Below are 19,754 nucleotides of genomic sequence, written 5' to 3' on the forward strand. Positions count from 1 at the left end.
AAGACTTTGGTAGGGAGGTTACAAGGGTGGAGGCAGGTACAATGGACAGGGAGGTGAATGGGATTAGAGTTCATGATGCAAAACTCACAAAGAATCAATAAAAGGTTTAATTAAAATTAAGGTTGATATACAAAGATTTTAAATTGTAATATTGTCAGTTTTTAATATTTTCTCAAATGGTTAAATTGATTGCATATTATTTAGGAACTACTTTGCTGTAATGAGTTTCAGAAGTCATTTCACATTAAACATTCTGAAGAGATTTTTAGCATTTGAAAAGATAATGAATAACTTTCTGTGTGATCCTTTCAGCATGGAGTTTAACATGTATAGATTAGAAATCCTGTGTCATACATGTCCTCCTGCAGAGATAAGGTATTTTTCACGAATGTCTATCAATTGGGCAAACATGCAACCAAGGGTTGGGACAGAATTGAATGACCCGCAGAGACCCTGACATGGAGCCTATTGTGGTTTGTGGTTTGAATGAGTGGCCTCCATAGGTGCCTATGTTTAAAAGCTTGGGCCTCAGTTTGTGGAATGGTTTGGGAAAGATTAGGAGGTGTAGCCTGGTCGGAGTATAACATTTAAAAGGTAAATACATAAAATATCTAATACAAATAGAAATGTTATTTTGAAGGCAATAAAGACTTCTCCAAATAGCAAAAATGAAACCAAAAAACAAACAAACAAAAAAATCTCAAAACCTAGCCGGGGCCCTGTGTCTCACTCTCCATTTGCTGCCTGCAGATTAGGGTATAAAACTCTCAGCTACTGCTCAACACCATGTCTGTTTGCTTCCTGTCATGACAATCACAGACTAATTCCCTAAAGCTTTAAGCAAGCTCCCAGTTAAACATGCTCTTTTATAAGAGTTGCCTTGGTCATGATGTCTCCTCACAGTAATATAACAACAACCAAGACAGAGCCTTGGTTACAAAAGTCATTTGTATCTCCAACTGTTCCATTAAGTGTGCAGTGACCACTTTGACACTTTGAGTATTTGATGCATATTATTTTCTTGCTCATAAATAAAAGTACTTTGAAGTAAACATGTTGTACAGTGATTGAGTAGGAGGAAGTCACTAGTTCAAACACAGCATCTACTAGTAAAACAGTGTGCTGTGCATGGTATATACTCACTTATAAGTGTATATTAGCAATAAAGTACAGGATAAGCATGTTATAAACCACAGACACAAAGAAATTAAGTAACAAACAGGGCCCAAGGGAGGATCTCACCATGGAGAGGAATAGATTAGATATTGGGGTTAGATGGAAGGAGGGAGTTGAGTTGGAGAGGGCTGGGGATGAGAATAGGAGGGATGAGGTGAGTAGAGGATAGAGAAAGCAAGAACTGGGAGAGAGATCTAAAATGGAATGGCATCTCTGGAACAAGCTAGAAACCTACAACAAGGGAAACTCCCAGACATATATGAGGGTGACCTAGCTCCTAGCAGTATGAAATGAACACCTCCTATAACCAGATAAGACTTCCAGTGGAGGGATGGGGACACCAACCCACCAACAATACCTTTCACCCAAAATTTGTCCTGTCAACAGGATGTACAGAGATAAAGATAGAGCAGAACTTGAGGGAATGGACAACCAATAACTAGTCCAACTTGGGTCTATCCCCTGACGCTATTGATGGTATTCTGCCATACTTGCAAACAAGAGCCTAGCATAATTGTCCTCTGAGAGGCTTCACCCAGCAGCTGACAGAAATGAATGCAGAGAACCACAGCCAGACATTAGTCGGAGCTTAGGGGATCTTGTGGAAGAATGTGAAGAAGTATTGAAGGAGCCAGTGAGGTCAAGGACACTACAAGAAAACCTATAAAATCCACTAATATGAGCCAAAAATGGTTCACAGAGACTGAACCACCAACCAGGAAGCATGCATCCAATGGACCTAGGCATGCTACACATATGTAAGAGATGTGCAGCTTGGTCTTCATGTGGGATCCCTAACAACTGGAGTGACAGCTTTCTCTGAATCTGAGCTCTACCTTTGATCTCCTTTCCCTTAACTGGGATGCCTTGTCTAGGTTCAGTACTAGAATATGTGCCTAGTCCTTCTGCAACTTGATATGCCAAGACACGTAGCTATCCATGGAAGGTTCCTCTTCTCTTTGGAGAAAGGGAAGGGGAGGTAAGGAGGGAAGAGGGGATGGGGAGGGACTAGGAGGAGAGGAGGGGGGGGAAGTCAGGAAACTGTGATGGGAATACAAAATAAATTAATTAATTTTTGAGGAATAAAAGGTGTGTTGTCTCTCTGATCATTAAGATGGTGTTTTAGTGAGAGTTCCCATTGCTGTAAAGAGACACCATGATTAAGGCAATTCTTATAAGGACAACATTTAATCAGAACTAGCTTACAGGTTCAAAGGTTCAGTCCATTATTATCAAAGTGGGAAGCATTGCAGCATGCAGGCAGACATAGTGCTGGAGGAGAAGCCAAGAGTTCTACCTCTTATCCAGAAGGCAAACAGGAGAAAGGATGGCTTCCAGGTAACTAGCAGAAGGGTCTCAAAGGCCATGCCCACAATGACACATATCCTCCAACAAGGCCACACCTCCTAATAGTGCCATTCCTTGGGCCAAGCATATTCAAACCACCATAGATGGTTAATTAGAGGTTCATCAAGGGTCTGTAATTTGAACTTACTACTGAAGTAATTTATTAGAAAAATTATATCTCATAAAGACATTTATGATGCATATGCTTGGTATCACACACATACAATGTTAGTACTAGGGAAACTGAGGTATGAGGATCTTGAGCTAGATGCTAGCTTGGGCCACATAGTGATTTTGAGGCTGTCCTGGACCTCAGAGCTATCCTTGTAAATAAATAAACAAACAAACAAACAAACAAAATAAGTAGATAAGTAAATATCTTACTTGAAAATTTGTGGCAAACTTGATTCATTGTGTAAAACAAGCATTAAGAACTTGTCATACTGTATAAAGTCCATGTATGTGGTGGTCTGAGCCCTGATCAAGCTAACTCTTAGAAGAGTTTTCTCCTAGCCTCTGTGCATAATAGTCCTGGGTTTCAGCCCCAGCTTCTGCTCTTTATGATTTGTTTCTTATCTCCTGGGAACACAAGCTATGGTATCTTAATGCTCAAGTCCCCACTATTATGAATGCGGATAATAAATGAATAATTCTAAGGCACAATTACCTTCATTTCTCCTGTCCTTGCTATCAAAAAAGTTATTCATTATGACCAGTGGTGGCGCATGACTTTAATTCAAGCACTCGTGTTGCAAAGGCAGGCAGATCTCTTAGTTTGAGGCCAGCTTGGTCTACAGAGTGAGTTATAATAGGACAGCCAGGACTACACAAAGAAAATATTTCTCAAAACCAAACCAAAACAAACAAATAAAGGCTACTCAATTCCTGGCTAGGGGGTTCACTAAACAATAAGACAGGATATCTCAGGAAAAGAAAAAAGAAAAACAATTTAGGAAAGACACAAAAAGTACCTTTCAGAGCCATGAGAGTACACCAAAGAGCAATGCACAAGAATTTGTTTCTTTGTGCTAAGGATAGAAGAGTTTGCACCTTTTCATAGAAAATGCAATAATTCAGCAAAGTAAGGGTTAAAGTAGAAAAAGATCATGTTGGAAATGTTACTGAGACTTGACCCTGGAGGGCCAATTTTATGACATGCTTGTAGATAATGGCTTCACTCCATACATGATGGACAACGGCAAGGGAAGGAATGGAGGGGCAAAAAGCTGAGTCCAGAGTTGCCCGTCAATCACCAGTGTCAAAATACACATGAAAGTTAACAAAGAGCTGACCTAAGCGACTACTCGTAGACATAGAGAGATATAGGCAGATATAGAGAGATGTAAAGAGAGGAAATGAATGTGACTTAGTTGGCGAGTGGATTTGATGGAAGGGAGTGTGTTAAGGTCAATTGCCTTGAGCAATTGGAGGGATGCTTATGGCGGCCCCTGAAATAGCGCAATGAGAAAACTTTTCATATTGAAAGCATAGTCAGTTTTGAACATAAGTGATTTGACAGCCAAGTGAGATTGGAAATAGAGGATATCTACTGGGCATCTGAGAGTTTGGATAAAGACACTGGGAGGCAAATAGGAACTGAATTTTCCAGCTACCATCTATTGATATGTGTAGGCCTTGGGGATCCATCCTTGACAGTTACCATCACACACTTCCAATTTAATCCTAAATTTCATTGGAGCAAACTTACTTTCCATTACATGTCAAATCTATTTCTTTCAAGTCATCGCTGTCTTGCTAATTTAACCTTCATGGATGATTGGAATGCCCTAATAAATTCTTCCACAGACTTTCTTCCTAACGCACCATGCTGAGGTTTTGAAAATGAAAATAAAACTGTGGTCAACTCCTGCATAACCTCACTTCTGCCAGTTCTGTGCTTCCTATCCCATTTGTGTTCTCTTATCTAACTTTCCCTTACTTGATCTCATGATTTCCAATTCATCCTAGAGACATCCAACTGAACACCACACCTTCAGAGGCTATAGCTGTCTCTCAATATCTGTATGCCATACTTTTGCAAAGCCTTCTTTTGGAGTTATTGACTTATCTGTCCATATAGATTCCCTCATGTGCACATTTGTTTAATTTCCGTGTTGTCTTCATTAGACACTAACACCATGGGGGGAAGAGCTCTGTTAGTTTATGTTCACAATAATAATCCCATTATTTGACATACATACAATTCTCTAAATTTCTGATAAAGGAGAACACATTGGATTAGCTGTATACAGATAATAACTCAGACCACAGGAGCAGGTGACCTCACTAAGCATGGTCAAATTAACTAAAGCAGGATGGATTCTCTCCTTAGAAAACACAAATTGTTGTTGTAAAAATATAAAAATAATAAAGAGTAACTGTGTTTTTTACCCCGCTAGCTCTGTACCGTGGTGCCCAGATATCTGCTAGGTATCTTGGCAAAAGCACATCCCAGCCACACACTTTCCTTCACTCAAACCCTCACATAAATGAACACACAACACAATAATCTTAGATCCAATTGGTAAGATATAATTGCCCACTTAAACATGCAATGCCTGGTACTATCCATCCCTTGAGAACATTAATAACAACCTGTAAATACACAGAGCAGAATCTTAACATCACCTGCCACCTTGTCCTGCCACGGCTTCTCTGCCCCTCTCCTCCGCCCTGTCTCCTCCTCTCTCCCCTAGTCTCCTCCTCTTCCTTCAAACTTCTCTCCCACCCATCCTTCCTTCTCCTCCAATGACAGGCCTCCTCTATCCTGTACCTGCCCCTCACCAGTGACATCATCCTACAACAAATGACTACTATCACTTAAGGCAGGCTGAGAAAGGAAGACAGACTACCAGATCCTGGTTACCCTGGCCTGTCTATGTGATATATCCTAGAGTCACTTCAGAGGAAAGCCTCAGTTCAGCAACTGTCTAGATCATATTGGCCAGTGATCACCTGTCTTGGGGACAATCTTGTGCTCTGACTGGAAGGTGTTTCTCTGCTCATTTGTGTTCCAGATAAGTAATGTCTGTGTGTTTGTTATTCACTTATCTGTTTGAGATAGAGTTTCACCTTGTCTGACCTGGGAAATCACTTGTAGACCAGGGTGGCTTTACACTCGCAGAGATTTGAGTGTCTCTGCTTCCCAAGTTAAAGGCGTATGCCGCCATGTCCCCAGAGAATGAGAAATCTTAAAATTCAGTCCAAGTGGAAAGTTGATTTTAGCTGATGCTAGCTGATGTTAGTTGATGTTCACTTGTTAGCTTCAAGTGTCTACACTTGAAGTAGAATAAGGTAAAAAGAGCAATTGTTAGATACGTATTTATTGATCTATTCACTGATTTACTTAAGCATTCCTGGCACTGCCTATTGACCAAGCCTGACTTCACTCGCCACCTGGAACAGAAAGACCTGGAGAATTCGTTGAGACAATGGGCTGTTGCCCTCCACAACCTGCTGACTGCTGGTGAGTGTGTCCATAATTCCTGTTGCTTGCCTCCCTCCCTTGTGATTTTCGAACATAAAATGTGAATACAAATTGTCCCTGGGGTAAAAACCTTTCAGGACCTGTCCTGGCTTCCAACCACTGGTGACATCTTATTTCCACTTTTATTGGTGTTGGAGAGCTTATTCCAGAAAGATCCACACGGTACAACGCTGCATAACTGTGGTTTCTCCATCAGAGGAAGAGTCTTTGAAAACATGCAAACGCCAGAAACAAGATAAATGAAGAGACAAAAGCTGCATAATATTTGATTAATTTAATCGTTTAGTGACTTTGGCATCCTTCCCCCTTTGTTCTTCACTATGAGAAGCTGGCTATGCTCTTTATGCTTCAGCTTCCCCTTTGATGAAACGGCTGCCTTTACTTTCACTTATAATTTAATTCATTCTTATGCTCTTTCTCTACATCACACTTATCTGATATTTATAAATACTAAAAGCTGGATTTTAAAGTTTACTTTCCTTTGTTCTGTTTCTTTTCTTTCCCCCTGCAATGAAATCTCCAAAAAGATCAATTTAATTGAAAGTGCACCTTTAAACTATCTAGGATTTAAGCGTTTAATTAGAGATCCATTAAAATAATTGTACTCACTTTTAAAGTAGTCACGTCCCCTGTTAGTCAGTGACTTCTACTATTATAAAATAACTCATATACAGTCTGATGCTGTACTGCTTTGAATTATCTTAGAAATATTAGCACTTTCGAATTAAGCCTAAGTTTCCTGGATGCCCTATCCTAAATGTAACACTTGCAAACCTTAATGTACTGGTTATATATAAATATATAAGCTAGAGTGCAGCAAGGTTCTCTTTCACATTTCCTCTGTTAATATCAGACAAGTAAACTAGGAGAAAAATCTTAGCAATCATTTCCTCTCAAAACTTAAGAGAAATAAAAGTTCTAGCTCTAAAATGTATTTCCAACAGAGTTATTTAGTAATGGCTTGCTACATGGCATCTATTATAAAGCAAGTGGATGCAAATGAGTTTTGAACTCTAAGTCAGTGGGCAAAGACCGGGCTTCTTCCCTAGACTGAAGTACTGAGCTTTTCTGGTCTCTGAAAGTGTTAACATGCTAAGACCTAGACTGCACCCTAGTTGGATCCCAGGCTCTTGTGAATCACCATCTCACTGGTCTATCTTTCACTCTGGTATTCATCACATTTCTCAAAACTCACCCTTTCCTCACTAACTCACCCACACTCTCTCATATCCTCAGTGATGTCTATAATCCTTTACCTTGAACCCTCCACTTATCTCCCCTTCTGAATGATGCACACACATCTTTCGTCAGTGCCTACACTGCACTGACCAAGCAGCCTGTATAGGACCATACTCCTTTCAGAGGACCCTCTACGTGCTTCATTATTCTAAACTGGAAAAGAAAAAAAAATCTTTCAGGTTAAAGAAAACGTTTCTTTGTTTTTATTGTTGTTGTTTTTAGTAAAGACTGTGCTGGCTATTCTCGCTTATCAGCTTGAGTACATCTGGAATTGACTAAGACTTAAGGGCCTGGTGACACCTGGGAAGTATTTTTCTTCATTGGATCATTTGAGGTCAAAAGATCCACCCTGAACCTGGGTCACGCCTTCCAGTGGCAACCTTTATAAAGAGCCACAAAGAAGGAGGCTTTTGTTTTTTACCTGCTGGTCCTGACTCTTGCTTACTGGCAAGTTTATTCATGGGCATTAGAGATAACTGCTTCATGATTTCAAGATATCCTGAAGATCAGCTAAGACATTCAGCTTTGTGGAATGAATAACTATTGGATTCTTGGCCTTTCTATGAGAAGACTGCCATTTTTGGACTAGTTAGACCACAGCCTGTGAGCCACTCCAACAAGCCCCATAAATAAATGAATAAATAAATAAATGTATGTATGTTTACATATATTATGATGTTTATTATTATTATTAATAATAATTCTATCAATTCTATTCCTCTAGAGCAGTGGTTCCTAACTTGTGGGTCAATATCCCTTTGTAGGTCACATATCAGACATTAGCGGTCTTTAAATAAGTGTTTGTGGCAGTTTTCCTCTTAACCCAGGTAGCTCCCAAATAATTGGGACTGGACTAGCATATTTATTTGACAGGTTTTAAGGGCATAACAACGGAGCAGGATTACTCTGTTTTCATTCTCTAAGCTAGTCTGGCGACCTTCCAGTCTAAATCTCAGTGATTCTTGTATATTATACTGATCTGGCTCTCTGGGCTCTGAGTGCTTTCCCATGAGATCTCAAGGACTCTCATCCATGGTAGATCCTCACTTCTCTGTTTTTCCCCCTCCCTGAACTGGGTGGAATTCCAGCCCTATTCTTTCCCCCACTCAGTCATTGGACGATCAGCTTCTTGACCAATCAGGGAATAATTGGGGAACATAATTTACATAACATGGAGGCAGGAGATACTTAGAATAAGAATGGCAAACAGATGTGGGGACACAGAAATCAGCCTTTTAATAATACAAGGATAATTTTGACACAGTGCACAATAACATTATGCCTATAATCATATATCCTGAATATCAGATTTACATTATGATTCATAACAGTAACAAAATTATATTTATGAAGTAGCAGTAAAATAATTTTATGGTTGATGGAGTCACAACACAACAGGAGGAATTGGTTTAGAGAGTTGCACCATTAGGAAGGTTGGGAATCACTGTTCTAAAGAATGCTGAGCAATATGACGGCAGGCAAACTATGCATATTTTGATTGTTTGATTGCTATGGAGAAGTCAAGTTGAAGCTACAGGAGCATTCAGAGGCTGCCAATGTCATAATGGGACTGTGCCACCCACATCTCTATCCTTCCCCCAAAGGGATCAAGTACAGCACTATTATACCAGATGTTATGTTCTGCTTATGTTGATTCTGCATTAAATTATGCAGGGTGCAGGATGGGTATTCTTAACATTATATCAGAATATCAGAAACACACACATAGATGCATATACATACATACACACACACATACACACACACGTGCACATGCATATGCGTGCAGGATGGGTATTCTTAACATTATATCAGAAACACACACATAGACGCATATACATACACACAAATGTACACACACACACACACACACACACACACACACACACTCCTGAACTCATGGCCAAGTGGCCATGGCAACTGTAAAGGCTATAACTTGGTGAATTTAGAAGGTCCCCATGCCTCGGTCTCAGTGCTCCATGCTAACTACCTTGAAATTGTTAATAATTTTACCTTGAAATTTGCAATTATTAAGTGAAGTAGGTGAGGGACCTTGTGTAGGCTTTTTTCTCCAACTTGCCCCTTTGTTCATGGTGCCTGCTTTTGTTACTGTTATTGGTATCAGAGCCTGGGCTCCAGCACCCTTGACTGACCATCCATCCACCCTCTCTAGACTCAATTAAAGATGCAAAGTAATAGTGAAAAACAGAAGAAGATTTACTCAAAGTGGCCATGTCAAGAAGAGGATCAAAGAGGTCCATTGATATCCCCATACACAAGTCCAGCTATGTAGCCCTAACACAAGGCTTAGATTTAAATAGAAGGTAAGAGTTATGTAGAATTAATCAAGGTGTCTAAACTCCAGTCCTTCTTGCTCATAATTGGGAGGGATCAGGATGAAGAAGGTCCTTTATGGTGAGGCAGCGGGCTATAGTAGCAGCCAGCTGTACTGTAGGCAAACAGCACAACACACTTGACTGGCCCCTTAGCAGGGTTGAGTTTCCTTCTGTCCAACCAAGCCAATACCAGGTCAGCCTCAGTGAAGAGGTTTGTCACTTGAGATCAATCCAGATATGATGGGTCCAGCACATGTTAACAGGCTGTGGGGGACCGACTTCATGTTCCAAGTCAGTTCACTGTGTCCCTTAGAAAATATATACTGAATTGAGGAGCCAAGATCCTGTGTAATTGTAGATAGTTCAAACCCCTCCTATTCCAAGCATCCTCATGCCCAGAGAACACAAGGAGAAATGAAGAGCACCTTGACATTGAAGAATAAATGAAGAAGGATGTGAAATAATGTTCCTCTTGCACCTAATACCTTTAGCAAGCCGTAAGCTGACTTCATAAGGAGCGAGAGGCTCAGGTTCATGTATGTGTCAACTTTGAGAGCCACTCTGCTCTCACTGTTCACCTCTCATGTTCTGCTTCATTCTACTGGGAACCTTTGAGCTAGCTGAGAACCATTAACCTTTCTCTTGCTTTCTCAGAGTACTCAATTTCCATTCCTCCTCTTCTTCTCATTTTGGGCTCTAAGTAAACCCCTACTCAGTGCCTTCCATCCTTCCAGTTGTTCCCCACAGCCTTCGCCTGCCTCTTTTCCTTGCCATTAGCTCTGTCCTCTTCCAGCTTTCAAATGCACTCTCTGCTTCTGCTGATACCCTCCCATAGGCACTGCATAGCCCATCAGTCACCTGCAGTCCCCTGCCCCACTTCATTGAACCCCGTCTAGTGGTATAGTCATGACTCACACTGCCGAAACGGCTTGGACAAAATGTATCCATATCTCAGCTTTTCCACTAGAAAGGACGTACAGCTTGGGTCAAATAGGTTTATTTACTGCCGTCTAGTTGTTGCCAGCTGTTTTAGAGACATATAGACAGGCTGGTAAGTTCCAGAATTTGAGTGTGCCCTTCAAATGTGCAGATCAGATACCAGAATCCTGAAACCCAAGTCAGTTCTTGGCCTTGTAGGGGATACTCTATTTCACCTACATTTGAGTCTCAGTTTTACTTTATATGCTCTGGGTTCCAAACAGACGATATCACTGATTATTACAAAGGCCTTTTACTGACTCCATGCCCTGAGTCACGCAAAGCCTGCACTGGGAATGATCTTTCCATTTCTTCATATGGAAATTGTCTCTTCTTTCTTTTCATTCTCAGCTGAAACTTTTATCTTCTTTAAAGGCTTCTTTAGAGTGCCCCACCAGACACGGTTTAATTCCTAGGAAAACTTCTGCAGTATTATCGTGCCCTTTTCCCTTAAGTACTTCATACTCTGCTTTACAACTATTCACATACACTTTCATATTCTTCTCCACTGAAATATAAGCTCATTAAGGGCAGGGAACACAGATAATTAATTTTTGCTAGCTATAATTTGCATTAATCAGTTTCAAAGTGATTTGACATTTGTTCGGTTCTTGTGAAGTCAGGGAAAGTGAACTATCAGCCCCTCATGAGATACACATGAAGCTGAAGTGGTTTGGTCAACTTCTACAGCTAAATAAGAAAGGCAGATGAAATCCACTTGCTTCAGACATGAACCTAGTGCTCTTTGACCATAACCTCTTGCCACATAAAATTATTTGTCTATTGTGTAAAGGTAAAGGGATGACACACTTAATATTTGGGGCACAGCACATACACAGGAGAGACATATTAGTGAAAAATAAACTATATACACAATTGTAAAATGATCACGTTCAATAAAGCGCCTTGGTTAATATTTTAAAGTATGATAAAATATTCACTAATGAGACACTTTATCAGTTGAAAAGACCTGGTGGTGTGGAGAAGAGAATACAGGTAGTCTTTGTTAGAGGGAGTCCAAATAATGTTGCCAAATGGACCAAGATTTTAATCTCCCCTAAGTTCTCAGAGTGAACCTGATTCAGCAAGGGAGCCCACTTTCAGCCCTGGGAGAGAACGGAAGGGAAACACATTTCCTGGTTTATCAGTGTAGAGTTTCTGACTGCAGACAAACAAAGCAAAGATGAACCTCTCGGTGGGAATTAAACAAGAGAATTCTGTAGAGGCTGGAGTGTTTGGTAAAGGAAACATGCATCTGGCCCCTGTGCTTGTTCTTGTACTGCAGTCCATAATGTGATTTGTTTGGATTCACAAAGGCAGCATAAATAAAAGAGATGGCAAAAATACAGACCAGGAACACTCAAAGGGGAGCGCGCACTGCCTGGATTCCAGCTGATAAGGCTGGATTTGTCTAGGGATGAAGTCTCTTGGAATTCGTACTTGAGGCTCCAGAGGCTGTAGCAAGAATTATCAGCTGTAAGAAGGCAGTCTCATTTAGCTTATGAAGCCGTTAGCGCTCTGCTTGAATGGACATTGATTGGGAATCGGAAGAATGTGATGGAGTAGGTCAGGACTTTATAATGCAATCTCGAAAAAATGGGATGCTTAACCCAACATATAAACTCCATTTCCGGGGAGATGTTAATTCCTAGACTCCTGCCTGTGTATGGAGAAGCTGGCACTAGCTATTCTGTGTGCTACAATGTTGCAGAGAAACTTAAATTCTTAGAAAAGACAAAAAGCACAGAAGGGGCTACCTCACAGAAAAAGGATTTATAAAGAGAACTACATACAATATTTTAAATTATGATGCATGCACTCTTACATGTAACATTTCAGTCAAAATATTTAAGTAAAATAATAAATTATTGCAAAATGTAGGCTTCAGGGTGAATTGAATAATAAAGTTTATCCATTTATTTAACAAATAAATGAATTATAATAAACCAAAACAATGCATTCAAGGAACATTTATTTATGTATTTTAGCATGGTTAAGTAAAAACAGTAGCGTTATCCTACAGAATACTATGTAAAAATTGTAGATGTGCAATGTATGTTCTGTTAAATGAATTGGCATTAAAATAGTCTGTGCTAAGTTGGGAGTAGAAAGATGTCTATGACAAAATAATAATATATATGTATGTTTGTATATATATATATATATATATATATATATACACACACACACAAGCAAACAAACAAGTACATGCCAAGTTATAGAGTAGAGACAGACTTATTCATTAAATACATATATAGCATATATGGATATTTCTATATATATTTTCAGATTCAAGTAAATATCCAGAATATATGTATATATATACATATATATAGTATATATCTTTTAAATGATTATAATACTAAACAATTTATCTAGAACTGATGCCAGTGGTTACCCAAAGGTAAAGGAAACAGTGATCAGAATACAGTGGCATAATAAAGAGAAGTTTCACCAGTACTTTATGGCAAGCACAAGTCTTTACATTGCAAGAATGAATTGCTTGATTCCTGACTCCAAAACCAGAGCTCTGAAATCACCAATGGCACCTGCCTGCCAGTCAACATGTATGCCAGATGCCCTATATAAAATGTCAGCATTACCTCTGTGCCTGTTTAAGAATTTTATTTAGCTCTCTCAATAGTTTGAGTCATATCAGAAGCAAGAACAATTGTTGAATTTCAAGAACAAACTTCAACATTTACCAAAAAAAAAAAGATTTTTCAAAGTTTTCAGAGCAATGAGTATTCTTAAAGTTTACCATGCCATCCATTAACTGCTAACACACGATAGCATGAGTTACAGAGATCATAATAACAACATAGGCTTTAGGGGGTTCTCTTTACTACTTTAATTAGCAGCTTACCAACAAATCTGATAGAAAATATGTCCAGAAAGAATTAGTGCATATAATTGAAAACTGATTACTTTTGCTTCAATTTATCTATAACTGAATCATGACTTATATACATAGCTGGACCAACATCCCTCTAGCTCTCCTACAGACAGTTAGGACCCTTCCTTCTATTATAAATACTTTATGCAAACCATACAACACACTTAGAAACTTTCCTTGCTATTGTGTTTTAAAAGTGTCCATTGAATTCAGACCATGTCACTGGAGAAACTACATTGAGTTCTACACTATTTCTTGAGCAACTACATATGTGGACATTTGGTCAGTTAAACCTATCCAACTCTTCAGATTGGCTTGTAACAAGAAATTTCAGGGGACAAAGGATATGACTAGCTGGCATCTTAAATATGGAAAGGAAACAAAATGTCAAGGAAGCAAAGAGGTGGACAACAAGCATCCCCTGCTCTACTATTCTGTAGTCCAGACCCAGACCTACCAGTGCACATTAGCTCAAAAGACTTTGATTCAATTTTTCAGATGTGTCAACATTCTGCTCCTGGTAGGTTAAGGTAGCCAGTGCTACCAGATGTGACGCCCTTATAACAAAGATAAATTCAGAAAACACCATCAAAATCTAAAATGACCCCCAAACTCTGATGACTAGAGGTTAGCATAAAAGCACAATGAACAACAGTCAGGGCAATATGGCACCATGACAGCCCAGCTATCCTGCTACAGAAAGTCCTGGATATTCCAACACAGCTGCAGCACAAGAAAAGGACAGTAAAGCTATTTTTATGAAGATGATACAGACCTTTAAACTGGAAATGAATAAATCCCTTAAAGAAATATGGCAAAATATAATCAAATAGGTGAAAAAGATGAATAAAACTGTTCAAGACCTAAAAATGGAAAAAGGGGCAATAAAGAAAGCACAAACTGAGGGAATCCTAAAGACAGAAAATCTACATAAGTGAACAGGAACTATAGGTGCAAAAGCATCACCAACAGAATATTAGAGTTGGAAAGAAAATGTTAAATCTAAAAAGTCTCTGACACAAAACATCCAGAAAATCTGGGACACTATGAAAAGATCAAACCTAAGAATATCAGGAACAGAAGAAAGAAAAGATTCCGAGCAAAAAGGCCAAAAAATACATTCAATAAAATCATAGAACATTTCACTAACCTAAAGAAAGAGACACTTATAAATGTACAAAAATCTTACAAAACACCAAATAGATTGGATCAGAAAAGAAAATTTTCCCACAACACAATAACCAAAATGTTAAATATAGAGACTAAAGAAAGAATTTTAAAAGTTGCAGGGGAAAGGCCAAGTAACATGTAAGAACCAACCTATTAGAATAACACACAAGTTCTTAACAGAGATTTCCAAAGCCAGAAAGACCTAGGAAGATATTTTGCAAATGTCATTCCAGACTACTATATTCCACAAAACTTTCAATTAAAATAGATGGTGAAAACAAGAAATTTAATAACAAAAATATAAACAATATCTATCCATAAATGCAGCCCTTCAGAAAATACAAGAAGGAAAATTCTAACACAAGGAGGTTCAGTACACCTAAGAAAACAAAGAAAATAAATAATTTCAAAGAAACAAAACACACACACACACACACACACACACACACACACACACACACACACACACTCTACCACCACCACCATCACCAAAATAACAGGAAGTAACAATCATTGGTCATTAATATTTCTCAACATCAATGGACTCAATTCCCCAGTAAAAAGACACAGGCTAGGGGTTGGCGACTTAGCTCAGTGGTAGAGCGCTTGCCTAGGAAGCGCAAGGCCCTGGGTTCGGTCCCCAGCTCCGAAAAAAAGAACCAAAAAAAAAAAAAAAAAGACACAGGCTAAAAGAAAAACAGGAGAAAAACAGGATCGATCATTCTGCAGCACAGAGAGAAGAGAGGCGAGGCTCGAGGGGCGGGACGGGGCAGGGCGGGGCGGGGCGAGGCAAGGCGAAAAGAAAGAAAAAATCCTCAATATCAAATAATAAAAATTACCTTGGTGTAAAGGGCTAGAAAAATGTTCTAAGCAAAGAGGCCCAAGAAAAAAGCTGGAGTAGCCATTCTAATAGCTACTAAAATAAGCTTTCAACCAAAATAAATCAAAAGAGATGGGAAAGACACTTCATATTCATCAAATGAAAAATTCACCAAAATGATGTCTCAGTTATGAACAACTACATTCAAAATGCAAGTGCACATCACACACACACACCACACACACACACACAGACACACACACACACACACACACACACACCACATCACACCCCACATATTAACTCTGGGAGATATCCCATAAGTGACCCTAAAATTCTATCAGAAAACTCCTACAGCTGATAAACATCTTCAGCAAAATAGCTGAATATAAAATTAACTAAAAAAAATCACTATCCCTTCTATATACAAATGATAAACCGGCTGAGAAAGAAATTAGGGAAAGACTACCCTTCCCAATAGCCACAAGTGATATAAAATACCTTAGTGTTTCTCTAACCAAGCAAGTGAAAGACCTGTATTACAAAAAAATGAGCATACACGCAAAGGATGTTCTGCTATACAATGTGGACACTTGCTCAACTATGTTCATAGAAATTTAATTTGTAATAGCCAGGAACTGGAAACAACCTAGATGTTCCTCACACGAAGAAAGGAAAAAGAAAATGTGGTACTTTTACACAATGGAATATTACTCAGCTACTAGAAACAGTGACATTATGAAATTTGCAGGTAAATGCATGGAACTAGGAAAGATCATCCTGAGTGAAGTAGGCCAGACCCAGAAAGACAAACCAAGGTACGTATTCACTTATAAGTTGATATTAGCCATAAAATACAGGATAATCATACAACAATCCACAGACCCAAAGAATATAAGTAACAAGGAGGGCCTAAGTGATTATGCTTAAATCTCACTGCGAAGGAGAAACAAAATAGACATCAGAGGTGGATCGAGGGAGAGATCGGTGAGATGGGGGCGGGGAGGGGAACTGAATGGGTTGAGTGTTGGGGAGACATAAGGAAAAAGGAGCTGGGAGAGAGAACTGGACGAGCTAGAGACCTATGACAATGAAAACTCTTAGAGATCTACGGGGATGACCCCCAGCTAAAACTTCTAGCAATGGTGTTTATGGAGGCCAAACTGGCTCTCTCCTGTGACCAGGCAAGGCTTCTGATGGAGGAATTTGAACACCAACCCAGTCAGAAAACTTTCAACCTACAATTTTCCCTGCTACAAGGTATGCATGGGTCAAAATGGAGCAGAGACTGAGGAAATGGACAACCAGTTACTGGTCCAGCTTGAGACCATGTTAATGACATTCTGCTATTCTTGCAGACAAGAGCCTAGGTTACCTGTCATCAGAGAGGCTTCACCCAGCCACTGGTGAAAGCTGTGGCAGAGGCTCATGGCCAAACGTTAGGTGGACCTTGGGGAATCCTGCAGAAGACAGGGAGGAAGGCTTATAAAAGCCAGAGGGGTCACAATCCACAAGAAAACCAACCGAATCAGCTAAGCTGGGCTTATACGGACTCGCACTGACTAAACTGCCAACCAGAGAATGTGCAGGGGACAGACCTAGACCCTATATGCCTAACAGTTATGTAGCTTGGTCTTCATGTACGACTCCTAACAGCAGGAATAGGGGTTGTCTCTGACTCTGTTTCCTGCCTATGGGACCATTTCCTCTAACTGGGCTGCCAAGTCTAGCCTCAATAGGAGAAGATGTTGCCTAGACTCACTGCAATCTGATATCCCAAAGGCCCCTTGATAGCCGTGGGAGGTCTCCCCTTTTCTGAAGAAAAAGGGATCAGGACTGGATGGGGTGGGGATGGAGGACAGAAAAGAGAAAAGGAAATGGCAGTCAGGAGGTACAGGAAATTGATTAATTAATTAATTAAAAATAACAAAGAGAGGTAAACGTATGGGAATGGACTGCATATTTACTAAATGCAAGTATAATAATCCAAGGTGGAACATAAGTGGAGAGATTATAAGGGAAGACTTTGGACAGTCAGTCCCCTCTGGACTGAAACAAAGACCCACAGCAGAGGAATGACAAATTCTTAGCCAAACATTCCAGAAATCAATATGTAGAAAAGCACTTTCTGCGGGAGATAGAGTTGAGATGTACTTCGAGCTGTATATTAATTTTGCATGTGTTTTTAAAACTAAAGAAGTATATAAACTGCGAACATAGAGTAGTCAGCTCAAGATAATTACTGGTGTCACGTATAAGGTTATGTGGAGGTTCCCATTACAGAGAAACTTAAAATGTATTTATTGATACTTCCTTATGATAAAATGCTTGAAGAGAATCACCCCAATCTGTAAGGTACAGTTTAAAATCTGCAAGTTCTTTTTCCTGTTTGCTTGCATGTCTGAAATGGGAGATTACTATGTAGCCTAAGACAGCCATGAACCAGCACCGCCCTCAACTTCCCAGTTCTGGGATTAAAGGCTCGTGTCATCAGGCCTGCCTTGTACATGCGTTTTAACTTCTCAGGCTGCCTTCACCATTTGGAAAGGCAACCTTTCATCATCCAAAGGAGAAGAAGGTTTTATTAGACATGTTTGTTTTGTTTTGCTAAAATAGCTGAGAATTGTTTTTTATGTAAACTATCTACTGTTAAGCTTCAACCCTAATTCTAATTCATTCAGAACACCATGTTCTCAAAGTTCTTTAATTGACACTAACAGGGAGGGCAAAAAGATACACCGTGCAGATATCCGAGATTTGCTTTAAATGTGAACCATTTGACTAGAACGGTTTGATTGGGGATGGAGCAAGAACTCCCTGAAATAGAAAGGGGTCCCAGAAACGGCTTTCCTGACATTTTAACATTTATTGCCATTTCTTTACTTCTAAAAATCCAACAGTAAAGTTTTATAAATTTAATTGCCCTGAAATATTTTGAGGTACCAAACACCCCAGGTCACTATCAAATATTTTTTACATCAAAATATGCCTGTTACATTTTTGTGAGTGGTTTTCCAGGTACTCTTAGAGAAATTCAAAGCACCCATTATTAAAACATCGTCACTGAGCCCTCAAAGTCTTCCAAGTAGCCATCTTGAGAACTTTTTTTTTGTGAAGAATAAATTCAATATTTTAAAATTAATGTCTTAGAAATTGCACATAAAACTCATAAAACGCAAGACCTTCTGATTTTTCAAAGTAAGTAGAAATGGAGAGTTCTCTAGTAAAGTTGGTCATCTAATCACTTATAAACACAGAATAAACGGAGCGATTGAGATTTCAATATGGTGGAAGCTTATCTTTAACGTATGAAAGCATTAATGTATAGATGTCATATACGTATGAAAGCATTAATGTATAGATGTCATATACGTATGAAAGCATTAATGTATAGATGTCATATACGTATGAAAGCATTAATGTATAGATGTCATATACGTATGAAAGCATTAATGTATATGTGTCATATTCCATGTGGTCGTCCTATAGATTTACATCTTGAAAATTCAATTCCCACACTTCTGGTTGATTTGTCATTTTTCCAATCCTTCTTTTACTTCAAATTCTTTAAGTATGTCTAATTAATATTATGCTATTAATATGTGCATTCTTCATAGGTCTCTTTCTAATGTCTACATTTGAAAAAATTAAAGTGACTAGAGTTTCGAGTGCTCACTAGCAAACCTCTTAAAATACTTTATTAAAAACCCTGAAAACCTCCTTTGGGAGTAGAAACAAAGAGTCTTTTCATATATTCAACATCTGAAATATTAAATGTGAGCAGAAAGGGTTAATTAGCTTTCCACCTTCTCCAAAATGAAAGATAAAGATGGCTAGAGTTGCTGGATTCTATTGCCCTTGGCAGAAAGCCCTGTTTTTAAAATGGGCCCACTATTCAAATGCTTCACTCAAGGAGCTCCAAGTTGGAAGAGAGAACAGAAGACTAAGATTACACGGCTGACTTTAGGACATGGTCAAAAGGAACCACACGTTCGCCATTATTATCTGAAAGCCCTTTCCTATACCCTATGCTTAAGTAGACTCTATACTTGTGTACTTTTTCTATAGTAAAAGAAAATGAAACAACCTAGGATCATTTATAGAGGACAGACCAAAATTCTTTATAAACATGTTACAGATCAGCATTCATTTCCCATGAGAATGGCATGATATTCCTGTCTCTGCACACACAACAGGCTAGCTACCTAGATATCAGAGTTTTAGAAACCATAGGTTACAGGTATTTCTTAAACTAACAAAGTAGGTGCTTGCTCTGTGTTTATTTAAGATTGGCTCATGTATAAA

The 19,754-nt window shown here is 39.1% G+C and overlaps 1 protein-coding gene across 11 annotated transcripts in view; it reads right to left on the minus strand.

Annotated features, from left to right (window-relative positions):
- Positions 1–19,754, minus strand: part of Egfem1 (EGF-like and EMI domain containing 1) — a 651,262-nt gene that overhangs the window by 155,440 nt on the left and 476,068 nt on the right.

This window comes from Rattus norvegicus, chromosome 2 (assembly GCF_036323735.1).
Source record: "Rattus norvegicus strain BN/NHsdMcwi chromosome 2, GRCr8, whole genome shotgun sequence".
NCBI lineage: Eukaryota > Metazoa > Chordata > Mammalia > Rodentia > Muridae > Rattus > Rattus norvegicus.